This window comes from Oryzias latipes, chromosome 10, assembly GCF_053564925.1.
Source record: "Oryzias latipes strain Hd-rR chromosome 10, Olatipes_Hd-rR_3.1".
Taxonomy (NCBI): domain Eukaryota; kingdom Metazoa; phylum Chordata; class Actinopteri; order Beloniformes; family Adrianichthyidae; genus Oryzias; species Oryzias latipes.
Window position 1 is genome coordinate 18728391 of NC_136246.1, and position 15386 is coordinate 18743776.

Here is a 15386-nt window from a genome sequence, read left to right on the forward strand (position 1 = left end):
ATCTATTCGAAAAGATTCAACATTTAATCACAGCTTTTATCTGTCGCTCAACATCAGTCCGAATAATCTTTCCTGCTGGGCTTGCACTGTCTTGTTCGCCAAGGTTTTGTTATAAGTAATAATTTCCTTCCTTTCCCTGTCTTTTAACACATCAGAAAACGTGCCACGTTTTTATTTGCCTCCTTCACTTTTATCTCTATTGGAATTAGATATATTTTTAGTATTTTTTTTTAAATCTTCCATGGTTTTTTGTAAACCATAAGACACATTGAATCTAGATACTGCTCTTTTTTCTTATTACTGTAATTCTGTTGTCATTCTTGGTTGATCAGTCCCAAATCGGAGGCAAACAAAAAATGCAACCTTTCTGCATAAGTAAGCACATAAGACGTTTGTTATTTATTGTGTTGGTTTTATCCTAGTAAATTAGCTCTTGGTTTTCTAACAATATTGTAATGTACCAAATTGCTGTACTGACTGTAAAACTCTTTGGGTCTGAAGGTGGGATGGAAAGGGCTACAGGTACATTTAACAAAAGGCAATATTATGAAAAAGTTAAACATACATTGAAAAAGTCATTTTAAAAAGGGAACCTCGAATACAGAACAAATATGCATGGATTGAAATATTTTAAGTTTTATTACTCTTTTAATGATCATGGTTTACCAGTAATAAGAAAATTAAAATATTGCAGGAAAATTCAACGTTTTAGACTGATGGTGTTGTGTTCTAATGAGCTAATTCCTTTAGTACACCTAAAATATGTGAGGTCTTTAAATAGTCTAAGTCTCAGTTGTCACCTTTCACATGGAGGGGAAATCTGAAAAGCTCATTGCTAAACAAGCTGATTGTTCACTGAGTTCTATATCGAAAAATATTGAGCAGCAAGTTTAGTGAAAAGAAAAGTGTGATGTAGGTGCACCAGCAACAGGGATGATTGCAGCTTCAAGACAATTGTCATGAGACATTCATTAAAGAATTTAGGGGGGGCATCAAAATAAGTGGGTGTATCAAGCATACACAGACATTGTAATCATCACATCAAGCCACTCCTGCACCAAAGACAAGGTCAGAAGTGCCTTAGACTCTTGTCAGATGATTAATTTAAGTGAATATTAAAATCCCACAGTTTGAAGGCAGAGAGGAGCAAAGCCTGAGGTTTGCAGCCAGTGATGTGTTGAGGTGCAGTGCCATTCACTGATGTTGGTTCACTTTTTTTAAGTTCAGTCAACAGCCATCTACTAGGATCCTGGAGCATTTCCTTCTACCCTCTGCTGACAAACCCTATGTAGAGGTAAAGGTACCAAAAGCTGGTTCAATGACCACAGAGTTACTGTGCTAGATTGGCCAGTGAACTCACTTGACTTGAACCTAACAGAAATTCTATGGGTTGTTAACCCTTATATTATGTTAAGGGTCAATTTGACCCATTTCAGTTTTTGGTTTGACCAAATAACTGGTTATCCTTTCTTTTTCTTCATGAAAGTTGGTGACTTTTCCTCATCTAGGGTCATGAACTTGTGTGTAAAATCTGGATACTGTGATGTGCCGTGGAATGTCTGTGCACAGTTTGTTTACAAAGATTATGTTGCGGGTCATTTTGACCCAGACACTTTGATGTGGGCAAGTAGCTGTCCAGATCCGAAATAAACATGTCTCTTTGATGTACTTTATTTTGACTGCTAAATTATTTATATTTTGACCGTCTCTGAATTTGACGTTCAGACTCAGAGACCCAGGTGTGTGTAGGGGAGGAGCTTTCTCTCCCTTGTCCTTGTCACTGTTCTCATGTCATCTCTTTGAGAAACACAGCAAAAATGAGCTCCAGAAGATTTACAGCTGAAGAAGCTTTATCACTGTTTTTTGATAGTGATGCAGAGGAAGAAATTTCAGAGATAGAGGATCTTTCAGATGCAGAGGACAATGTTATTGATGATCCAGATTTTCAATTTTCCAACGATGAGGAGGATTCAGAGGACATGCTGGACATGACTAACTTGGAGGGGAGGCATGTATTTCAAGAGAAATGGAAGTCACTGGATCAGACTGACTTGAATGCTTATGTTGGAATTCTGATATTAGCTGGAGTGTACAGGTCAAAGGGAGAAGCAACTTCAAGTCTATGGAATGAAGAGAATGGAAGACCAATCTTTCGAGCAAAAATGTCTCTGGAGACATTTCACATGATATCTCTTGTGATCCGATTTGACAACCGCGACACCAGAGTTGGTCGACGTGAAAGTGACAAACTAGCTGCAACCAGAGATGTATGGGATAAATGGGTCGAAATTCTACCTTTGTTGTACAATCCTGGTCCCCATGTTACTGTAGATGAGCGCCTTGTTCCATTCAGAGGGCGCTGTCCTTTCCGACAGTACATGCCCAACAAGCCTGCCAAGTATGGCATGAAAATATGGGCAGCCTGTGATGCAAAATCTAGCTATGCATGGAAAATGCAAGTGTACACTGGAAAACTACCTGGAGGAGCACCTGAGAAGAACCAGGGGATGCGTGTGCTGCTTGAAATGAGTGAAGGGCTGCAAGGTCATGACATCACATGTGATAACTTCTTTACATCCTACCGCCTTGGGGAAGAACTTCAGAAGGGGAAGCTGACTATGTTGGGAACAGTCAAAAGAAATAAGCCAGAACTTCCCAGTGAAATTCTCAAGATACAGGGGAGACCTATGCATTCCTCAATATTTGCTTTCACTGAAAAAGCAACAGTTGTTACATACTGCCCGAAGAGAAACAAGAATGTTCTTGTAATGAGTACAATGGACACAGATGCATCTCTGAGCACAAGAGATGACATGAAGCCACAAATGATCCTGGACTACAACTCCACCAAAGGAGGAGTTGACAATCTTGACAAAGTCGCAGCAACATACAGGTGCCAGCGCAAGACTGTTCGTTGGCCCATGGCAATTTTCTTCAATATTGTGGACGTGTCTGCCTACAATGCCTATGTCCTGTGGTTTGAAATCAACCAGGAATGGAATGCCGGCAAATTGTACTTAAATTGTAATTAAAAAAACTGTTTGTGAAGAAGGAAAAAAATATTAAATATAGTGTTGGAATAAAAAAAAATATTGTTTGTCTCTTTCCTAAATGTAGAAATATTCTAAAATAAAGTTGATATCGGTTTAACCTGTTTTTTAAATTGTTTTGAGTGGATTTACACAGTACGGGTCAAAATGACCCGCAACATAATCAAGGTAATTTTTTTTCAACATAATACGAGGGTTAAGAGAAAGATGGAGCAGATACCGTCAAAGCAATCAGGACTTCTAAACCACTATGCAGTGCCCCTTTCAGAAACTAGTGTGGAAGGATCCAAATGCAGGAGAGCAAGGGAACTTAGAGCTTTTAATAAAAAAACTCAAAGTACAACAAAAGCATAACAAAACCATACAACAAAAGGAGAACCAAAAAAGCTGACAATGCACATAACCTGAGAAACAGTGAAATGAAAACCAGACACTTATATACACTGAGGATCATTACCGGTACTTAAATGAGGACAGCTGTATGAAATTAGTACATAAAACCAGATGAGATGGTAACAAGCTTGAAAAAAAAAACACCAAAAAAACATATAAGAACCACAAAAACAACCACAAAAAAAAGCTAAAACAAACAGCACAATCCTCACAGGCACTGACTGATTTTTTTTGAGACACATTTTCCAGTCTAGTATCTACATGCCACAATCATTAAAATGTCAAGAAATAAAGGATAGAAATATTAAAATTTATGGGAAATGACTCCAAATCAAATCTTTTGAGATCTGTAGAAGCATAAATCAAACACAGGTTGGTGAAAGTAGACTGGCTATGAATGGGTTAGTCGATTGACTCTAACCCCAGCTGGAGGGGATGATGCAATGAGGTTCAGGTGTGCCAGCAGAACATTTTGTCTGTGTTCTGCCGCCTTACATGCAACCAAACAAATTCACTCTTTAGAGAAAACACCAGGGAGGGAAACACACCAGGGAACACAAGAAAAATGTGATTTCCTGGATTTTCCGCTTGACTTCTGTCAAATTCACAATCTCTGAACAGGTGTGTGTCTAACCCAAAACCTCTGGGGCTCCAATATCTCGTTTCAGGTCCAAAAGCCGCTCTGCATACATAGTACAGCAGATGTCCAAAATCTGGCAGACAGGGTTTTTGGGGGGGCTCAATCCAAGCACCAAGTAAGTCAAGCCTGATTTGCAAAACATGGATGAATTCTTACAGTTATTAATGGTTGTTTCTAAATATTGTGATTATGAATAGAAAAATGTTAATTGTGCAAACTCATTTTGTGCTAACTCATTTTACTTACTGTTTTAAAAAAAAAATCATTGAAGAGGGTAATAGTTGTGGGAAGGAAGGATCTACGTTTGCGTGTTAAAGCAGATCTTATGTATGAAGCCTCTAACTAAAGATATTACATTATTCAAGTTAAAGAACAAGACGCTCAAGGTTTTCCATAATGGTTTTATCTTGGGAAGTACCTTCTTTGGACAACTAGCTCAAGAAGCAACTGCAGATTTGATTATATTTTTCCCCTATATAACATCTTTTTGTAAAAGTTGTGTGACTTAAACTTCCTCAAGACGTACAGTCAACTTTGTACCTTCTTAAAAACAGCATCACCATTGCAACGTTTCCAAGATGGTAATGAATTTAACACATCTCTGAACTTCCTAAAGACATATTCTTTGTCTTGTTCAATAGTATCTGTTGATGCTAATATAAACCATTTTTTTTACTATGATCTAAATAGAGACAATCCACACCTTTACATGAATCAGTGAGAAATTGTCTGGGCATTGACAGATTGTACCACTAGATGGCAGCATTGTAAAGCTAAAAAGTGAACAGTATTTTCTACATTGTTTCAGTTGTTAAACATTTTATACATGAGTTTTGGAAAACCTGTTATATTTTTAGTCAACCAAACCCTCAGAAATCAACACTGAAGGCATTACTAGACAATATAGTGTATTCAAACAGTTTATATTCAGTTAACTTTACTGTCTGAAAAAACACTTAAGGATGATCAAAATTATCTTTAACGTGGGTATTAAGCATTGTGGGGATGTATCACAATGTTTGACAAACTCTTGGCACTCTCAGGATGGTGAAGTCATGCAGAAAATATGATAAAGCAGTTTTTGCAACTGACTGCCTCTAAAATTTGCCAGCACTTTCATCAGAGCCGATTCATCTCCATCTGTCGATCATTAGAGCTGTAATGATCTGTTGCCTGGAAATGGATGGCTCTTGGCATGCTTTGAATAGGAGCTCCGCTGACTAGGATGCTGTTTTTCATTTCACTCTGTTGTCATGCACGAGCTTGAACATGACCATGAGCATGACCGTGGGCAGTGAAGGCTGACACATTGTCGATTTTCTTTGTTTCAGTTTAACAAATCAAAGATTTTTCAAGCCATGTGTTTACTAATGCAAACAATTTTGTCAGGGTTTCCTATTGTTATTTTGAGAATATACATTCCATAATTATATATTTATTTCTAAGGTGTTGTTCAGGGTTTCAGAAGAGCTTCAACAGTTAAAAAAAAAAAAAAAAAAAAAAAAAAGGTCCAACCCCACTTTGGGTTGGAGTATGAATTAACAAATATGAACAGGCAGCCCACAAACTTTGAGGATTGGTATGTCAACCTTTCAAAACGTCTGTGCATATCTGCTTTTATCTATTTACACATTCCAATCACCTTCAGAGTCTCTTGCAACCGATTCCCACTAAAGACTTTTTGTTTTAACTTAGTTCATCTAGAAATGAATTGTTTTGTCTTATTTAATGGCAGTCTCAAATGGTTGGTCTATTTAAGATCTTAATACACACTGAATACAGTACAGCATTTGCGTTACCCTTGTGCTATCCTAGGCACTTTACCATTGGGAGTTGGGTCATCTAGACCCACTACACAGTGCTCTGAACCTTTTGTCTTCAATGATTTGTGATCTTCACTGGTGTCCATAGATTAAATTAAATCTTTCCACCTTCATCCACCTAGGAATAACACGTCAATGTGAGGTGGGGTCATCTAAGATAGCACAAGGGTTAAATAAATATGGCAAGAAATTAAGGCCAATAATCACAAAGATCTACATCACAAAAAAGCAGATCTGGCCTTTAAAAAAAGACATCTATTTATGCAGAATTTTCAACATTATGATTAATCCCCAAAAACCTTGTTTTTTATGGACAAAATGCTGTTTCTCCTAAATCCTGTTAATTTTTTTTCCCTCAAAAGCTTGCCAAAACAATCTAGCCGGAGGAAAGTGAACGTTTTTAGCTGTACAGTGTTCCTCCGTTTATCGCAGGGGTTACTTTCTAAAAAATAACCCGCGATAGATGAAATCTGCAAAATAGGAAAAGAGATGTTTTAAGGCTGTAAAAGTCCTCACTACACACTTTCACACTTTATGCTCAAACCTTTACAGAATGATTTCAATATTATAGAAAGAAAACAAAGATATGCTCGTGATTAAAGATTCATGTAATCTGGCATGCTGACCTCATTCTGTGCGGGAGACACGGCACGGATAAGATTCATTGAGAAGGTCTACAGCCAATCAGAACTCAGGTCAACAAACGTGTGAACTTTCACTGAAAAACTCTGTGATGAGCTTGTTAATTTTATTGTACTTTTCTGTAAATATCACTTGTTTCAGATTTAAGATGAACTGTGATGGTGTATGTATTCTGAACAAAATTCTCTCTCCTCTACCTACTGTCACTGGCTTCAAGATTAGAGAAGAGTTAAAAAAAAGTTTTGTATTTGTCTCCATAGTTCTCCAAAAACTCCTTAAAAATGTATTGGTTGGGTCTTGGTTTCTGCTGTGCACCAACGTACTTATTACCCTTGTAGCTGCATGGATTCTTAATTTTTCAACTGTGCCTCTGCAGTTTAACGTTTTGGCAGTTCCTTCCCTTCTGTGAGAATGTTGATTATCTGTCTCGTCTTGGCTTTGACAAATTTTCAACCAATCAACACTCACCATGGGAGTCTCTGAGAGTAGAACCTTGTTAGTTTTTTGGAGTGCAGGACGTTAACACACAACTCCCTCACCCTGCATGTGAAGGCAGACAAATAACTTTATGCGATTGTAAACAAGCTGGAATGTGCAGAGCGGGAGCCAAAACAAACCCAGATCAGTTTTCTCCCCAATCTTTGGCCATCTGCTTCAGTTGAGTTGAAGGGAAATGGATGAATGAAATTGGAAGCAGTGATTTTCAGCGGTACATAGAACCACAGTCTTTGTTGTTGTAATAAATGGAGTGGGTAAATCGGCAGTAGCAGAAAAGATTAAGCCAATTGGACCTTAAATAACAGGAAAACAACATGAAAGTCTTCATAAGTAATGTGTTAAACACCTCAAATGTGCATAACCTATTGTTACTCATCCTTTCTCTAAAAGGTTTAAAGTATGGGTGTTCTTTGCTGAGTCACTAATATGAGACTTGCGCTTATGTGTTTGGCTCATTCTCTGTCCTCAACTTCAACAGCTTGCTTATGGCTTAAACCAATCTTCTTAGGTTGGGCTGTATGGCGCTAAGATGGAGCTAATGTTGTTGTCTGCCAGCCACCTGCTGTATGTCTCTGTGTGCTTTCACTTCTGAGGCTAGTGTGTTTTGTGCAAGTATTTATCAAGAGTAAATCTCAAGGGTTTACCATTCTGTTCACATCCTTGGATCTCTTACTGCTCACTAAAGGAGAAGCAGAAGATTTACAGCTCTGCATCCTAATATTAAGTGTATTAATAAGGAATGGAGAGCTGGGGTTGTCATAAATATAAATTAGTTCTTTTGAGGCTTAGGGAGAGTTATGCTTCATGTCCACTCAGTGTAGGCTATTAGAAGTTTATCAGAGCAGTGGATTAAGACCAATAACCTCAATTTAGAGGCCAGGACATGCAGTCAATCTTAATGATGCATTTGAAAGGGGTTAAACCCAAAGGTAATATGGTGCAGCTGGCCAGCATTCACAACTGACTGACCTGGGGCACAGTCCAATTGTCTTTCACACCTCAGGGAGCATGCACTTTAATATGCTTTTGCAGTTTAAGTCAGACTTTTAGACCCGTTCTGTCATATTATCCATCATTGGGAAGTAGACCAATGAATATTTACAGGAAGCTTGTTAGGCAAACAATACTCAACCAAGCAACCTGTCACTGCTTTGTTGTATTCGGCACATAAAGCTGATAAAAGCCCGGACAACAGGATTCTCCCTTCAAGGAGAAATTACCAGATGATCATATCAATCGTACTGCTTTCCTAGGACTGACGTGTAATTTTAGTAGTCTACATTATAACAGACACATACTAGCAGATCATATCTTATCAAGTTAACATATCTGAATCATCAAACTGTTAACTTAAAAAAAATAGGCATTTTCCTTCTGGTGTAATCAAGCTTTTCCAGTAAAAAAAGAATCAGAAATTTGATCACTGGAGAACAAAAGTATCTTCTTCAAAATTTCAGAATTACTGCCAACAAAAATAATTTTATTCAGAGTTGTGTTGGGGAGCTACAAAAGTCAAAGGGTGGTTGACCTCTGAACGGCAGGTCGCAGGTTTCACAGGTTTAATTCCCACCATGCTCACCCATGTGTCAAAGTGTCCTTGGGCAAGGCACTGAGCCGCACATTGCTGCTGGTGGTTATATGGGACTGTGATTGCAAAGTGCAAAGGGCCTTGTATGAATGTAAAAAAAAGCGCTAAACAAGTATACGCCATTTACCATAGCAGTCCTAAACCCACTTGCCTCCAGTTGTACATTTGTTTCTAAAGGCTAAATGCATGGTGCAGAAGTAAAATAAATCCCTACAGAGATCCAATTTTTACAATGATCTCACACAACCATTTGTTTGCTATTTTGGTACTGGCGATGTGTCAACATGGGAGCTTATTTGTGTATGCAGCTATACATTGGAAATATCATTTGCACTATATTCAAAACTTCATATAAAATGTGTAAGTATTAAAGCTTTAAAGGCCAGCTTTGGGTCCTATTGATCACTTTTCCAGGTTTGATTCCCGGCCTCGATGAAGCAGATTCCTGTTTTTCTGGCCTCTGACACATCAACACTGACTGACCATTTGATATTTTACACGTTACGCGTCTTGATTGGTGCAACTGAGGTTTTATTCACCTGTGAGCTCATACGTAGTAGTTGATATTGTTTTTTTTTCATTTTTTTTTTTTTCAACAAAATAAAGTTCATTGGAACTATTGCTCCAATAAAATCTGACGTATGCATCACAGAGAGGCTTCCAACAGACATCACAGCTCTTGCCATGATTACTGTAATTAATCAGAACCCTAATGGTCATCTGGGATCATTTTTTAAATGTAGTTTATGCTCTTTATGTGAGCATACAAGCATGTCTGATGCGCCATACCCATTTATTTATTTACTGTGTGCACTTCATCTTCTTCAGGGTCACATGGGTTCACCAGAGCCCACCGCAACTGTCACTGTGTGAACGACAGGGTTGTCTTTGGACAGGTTGCCAGTCCATCACATAGGGCACACACAGACACACAACTTCCAAAGTGTAGCAATAGATACTATTATTGTCAGGTTTGGATCTAACTGAAAGCAAGGTCAGACTTGGTTGTCACTTTCCAAGTAAATGAAGTTTCCATACCATTAAGTTTAGTACATACAGTAATCCATGCAATCACTCACACTGCACCGCCATGACATGCCCGCAGATAGACTGATAGGGAAAGGATAACGAAGAAGGAGATGAAACAGGGAAAAAAGATGGTGGAAAATTGATTTCCTTTGAGCTGCATTAATCAAACTGACTACAAAAGCGGCATTATCAGTTCAATGGATTTAATACAGAACATTAAAAGAAGGCAAAGGCGTGCCCGGTGATGCAAAGTTACTTTTATCATGATGGGAATCGCTAAAAGTCATATGGGTTATGGAGATACTTCATAGCATCTGATTATGTTTCAGAACATAAAATACATAAACAACATTCATTTTAATTTAAAATAAATAGTGGTTTATGACTTCTACTTGCCTTTTGTTAAAGGTTTCCAAAACAACATGCAAATAGAATTTCAAGATTTAAAAGAATTTAAACAGAACTAATTCAGTGTTGCAATGAGAGGCAATCCAAGCAGAGGATAGGTTGCCATTTTACTTCTAAAGGTTTGAAAACATAGTTAACAAAGCAAATTTTAAATTCAAATCGTTTTCATTTCAGAAGAACAGACACATTTGTGTAAAATCAATTCAACTGTTTCATCCTGTTCAGGGTCACAGAGGTCATCTGGAGCTTTCTAATAGCCGTACACACTTTCTTCAGCGAAGATGAGATAAATTTCAAATCTAGATGGTGAGACAAGACTAATAATTAAGTGAAAGGATAAAATCTAGAAAAGAGAAGACAGGACAATTAAAAATCCTCCAACCTGCTTTTCTGTCCCACAATCAAACTTGTCCTTGACTTCCTTTCAGCTGGAAGTCATTTTCTTAGTTTTGCACCCACCACCTCTTCGTCATCCGCCTTTCAATACAATTTTCTGGTGATGTCAGCAGAGTTCTTGATCTCAAATAATTTTACCAAGTCAGATACATTTTTGAGCTTTGGTAGAAAGTTTGAATTCAATTTGTTGTTCAAATTTCAAACCACCTTGTTAATTGTGTTTCCTAATGAAATAGAAAATTTATATTTAATTCAAAATGAACAAATAAATCAATATTGAGTTAAATATCAAAAACACTAATACAAGGCTTGTGTTTTGGTTTATTTTGATGAAACACTTAAAACACAAGGGTGTCTGTTTTCAGCAGAAAAAATACGTCAATAATCATATCTACAGTATTTGTGCATAAGAAAAACCCCATTAAATGGTCTTTTAATAGCATTTTTTCTTTTTATCTTAAAAAAAGTATAATTTTATATTACATTATTTTAATTCATGTCTCTTGTCATCTTCTGACTTTTTCCATTTTTTTAATCATCCATAATTACTTCATAATGCCAACAGAGAACGTATTAAGAGACTGAATATTTGAAATAAATTACAATTAAATATTTTAACAATATTAAAGGAGAAAAAAAAGGAACTTTCCCCTCAGTTTGTGTCTTCCTGAGGGTTTAAGGACCAACACAAAACGTGCAACAAATTAATGTCGGTTTGGGAAAATTGCTGATAGCAATTACGAGATTCATACTAACATTTGATGTGGGGCTATAACGAAAATCCCATTTTGTCCCCACCTCCTTATTTAATTCTTACAAATTGCACTAAATTGTATGAGAAACTCTGGCTCATCTGATCCAAATGTTACTGCCATGAGTGCATCAGCAAAGCCACAGTTGCTTCCAAATCCGTTTGGAAGCCTTTCTGCTGTGTTTTAAACAAAGCAACCCAGAGCCTGGGCTGAAACAAAACCAAGCACAGAAGCAGGCTCAAAACAACAAATGTTAGTCCATAAACATGAAAAAACACACCTGAAATGGAGCCCAAGAGTATTTGGAAAGAGACTGACCGGAGAAAAAAAGGACAATGACTGTTTTGTTCTGATCATGATTTTTCTCTGAGCTTCTCTTCAAGGAATTGAGAGTTGTGTTTTGGTAAGTTAAAACAAAAAGTATATTTACTTCTTAATTTGCAAAATGCAGTAAGAAAAGGGGCTTTATAGTTTAAGATTCCGCAAAATAGAAATTCATGTAAAAGTTCAAAGGAATTGATGCTTAGCCTTCTAACACACCGGTAAACTATACTGTAAATGGAACACGTTTAAAAATGAAAAAAAGAAGAAAAAACACAGGAAAAAATGTATTTGCTGCTCTTAAATGATTTTTTGTTTGGATTGGAATGGATTTTGTTTGTGAAACAATTGTCCAACAAAACTATTATTAAAAATTAAATATTTACATTTCTTGTTCATTGACACTTTATGAGAATTGTGCCCTTGGATTTGGTTTGATTATGTGTCTTGGTTTTGGTCATGTTCTGTTTGAGCTTCTCTTCTGTCAGTCACACCAGCTTCAGGCTACTTTCTAAATATGTTGCCACAAGAGGGTCTAAGTCTGGGTCCCCCTGGGCCAGTCTCCAGCCCAGATCAAATACAGGGTTGTATCAAGAAGGGTATCCAGCATCGAACTCTCTGCCAAACCACCTGTGTGAATCTGTGAAACCTAATTTGCTGACCCCTGAAGAGATATTCCAAAAAGTGAACAACCCTCAGTGTATTTTAGTGTCTGGTTCTCATTTCTTTGTTGTCATGTCTACCCTGTCACCTTTTTGTTGCACCCTTATTTCATTTTTTTTCCCCTTCCATGTTTAAGTTATCCATTTTTTACATGTCTGCCACCAAATTGGGTCCTGCATTTTGGATCCCACACCATTGGTTCCTAACTAATTGTCTGGATTCTTTAAAACAAACACACACACACACACACACACACACACACACACACACACACTTAAGTAATGTATCTTTTTATTTGGTGTCATATAGGCTGACATATAGAGTGTGATGATAAAAATATGAATAGGTCCTAATTTTGTAAACAAGTACTCAATTAAGAAAAAAAATGATTGCAGGATATTTAAACCCTCATCTTCATTTTTTATCTAAACTGAATCAAAGTGTCTCGTTGTGGAAGACTAAATAAGCTACTAAAATGATCAAGTTAACATGAAGAACTGAGACCCCCCCCCAAATAAAACAAAAGATTAAAAAAAAGAAAACATGCAATCCTGCTTTTAGCTCATCCTAAACAGTGATATTAAAAAAACATAATAATTTCTTCACTACATCTTATTAGAATTTTTTTGATTAAAACCTGAATTTAATACATTTTGTCCTAAAGACCAAAACAAATCCATTAAAAATGCATTAATTTAATTAAATTCAATTCAATTTTATATATATATCCCTATGTTTACAACAATAGTCATCTCAATGGGCTTTATACTGGTAATTGTGTAATAAACATGAATCATAAAGAACAAAGTCATAGAATTCAATAGGTAATGGCTAAACTAAACAGACTAAACTAAACTGGGCATCCCTGCCTAGACCCTCCTTCGCGGAAAGGAAAAACTCCTAAAAAAAAACCCAAAACATTTTAGAATAAATTTAATTTAAAATCTACTGTTTTAGAAAAGCAATGTCTTCTGAAAACATTTACCATAAAAAATAAAATTCTTCCTTACTTAACAAACTTGCTATTTGGTCAAAAAATTTCTTTTTCACAGTTGCTTTTCTGCTGCATGTTCACAATAACAGTCATCTTCTAATTATCCTGTTTCCATCCTTGTCCTTTTTTCTGCCTCTCCAGTGTCTTTAGTCTTTGTAGCTTAGTCCACAATGACTCTAAAGATCCCTTTTTTCCTCCTTCCTTTGGTCTCATTTGGTGTGATCCAAATTGCTTTGGACAGACAAAAGCGCCGTGTGTGATGGAAGTCCTTTTGTTGGGAAGTGAATCAGAAAAACTGGAGCAAAAAAAAAAAAAAAAAATAGGAGCATTTGCACGCTGAAAAGCACACAAAGGAACAAGATGTACAGACACAAAATGTGCTGTTAACCGTTTCTTTGAGCAACACTGCAGGATGTGTTTGGCTTCAGTGTGTCAGAGTCAGACAAAACAACTTAAACCAAATCTGTATCACAGATTTAAGTTTGGGTTTGGGGTTTGTTTTCCCTAAAATTTAAGCAAAGGGTGTTTTTTCTCAGTTTTATATTTATCCCTTCCTATACAGATTAGGATTGGGAAAATCAATTTTACCTAATTTAGCTACTATGAACTGTCAATCTGATACAGCTGTTCGGATTTTAATGATATGAATTCGTTTTTTAGAATGTCAAAGTGAGTTGAGAACTTCTGTGACAAACAGCAGTATTCCAGCTTTCAGTGCGACCTTCATATCTTAAGAGTGATGAGGCCTTTGCCATGCTGACAGTAGAGGGGAGGACCGGAGACATCTGAAAGTGCTTATCTAAAAGAAGAAATACAGGCACTGGTAATTTATCTCTAAAGCTTTTAGGATTTTTAGGCAATCCTTCTGCCTTTCAGACACGGGTGTCACTCAAAAATATTGGAATGGAACAGAAAAATGAGCGGAAGATGACAAGCAGATACGTACAACTTAAGTGCAAAAGAGAAATGGGAAAACGACTAAATGTGATCGCAATTCATTGCATTGATTGTGCGATTTAATGGATGACAGAACAGTGGCTCAGAAAACTGCAGGTAGAAGCATGTCTGACGCTCAGTCTAAACACAAACAGCCCCTTTGAGACAAAGTGACACAATTTCTAAAAAAGCAAAGCTCTTGCTGAGATGTCACAATAAAATGAGAACTTGTAATTTTTTCCCAACAGTTTATAAAGTCACGGAGGAATAGAGAACATCAACACACAATAGGAAAGCAACTAAAGCTGTCATGTTAAAAATACCTTCAAAGACATGTCTACAGGGGTGGATTAAAGTCCTTGCCTTTGCTGCCTGGCTTTTAGGATCATATATGTCTTCTTTTTTTATTATTCAGGATGAAAGACAGATGTGGAAAGACGCTTCGACAATATGGACTGAGACACAAGGATGGCCAAAGGCAATCCTCTCTGTGTTTTGGAGCTTTGCTTGCATCCCGGAGGATGTGGTTGTAAACGGTCAGACAGGAAGTCTGTATTATTATCATCAAACTTATATTATTGATCTGAGCCTCAATTCAGACATAAAGTATTAGATCTTGGCTGGGAATTACCGTCCTGCACTTTATACTCTATCTCTCTGTCTGCATGTCACTCTAAGAATACACTATTTGTCCTGACTGATCAATAGGAAAGGGCAGTGAACAAAAACATAAACACGTTTGTCATTCACACAGGCTTGGCCACATATTGGTTTTGATAGCATTCCCATGACTTAAAAAAAAAAACCCAGTTCAAGTGCATATAGAGACAAATCATTTTTAGGACGTGACCAGACGCCTCGGAAGATTTCAGATTGGCGTGGTGACATGGCAGAAACCAACCACATTTCATCACTCTAAAACCTCTCCTAAAACAATAAAAAAGTGTTTAAAAAATAACAAAAAGGAAAGAAATCCAAAATAAAGGGGCAAAGTTTGTGCCTGAATTCATTTCCAAATGCATAAAAAAATTCTTTTTTTTCTTTTTCATTCAAGGTTATGCAAAATTAAACTGAATTCTGCATGTAACAATATATAACAAATTAGCAACATTCGGCATGAAGGGGTTTAGGAGTCACAGCAGTTCTAATACAAATTCAAATTGTTGTTTACAATTTTGAAATGTTGCCAAATGAGCTAAATAGTGGTCGAAGGCAGTAGGTAATTTTTCCTAACATTAATTTATAAAACGTGT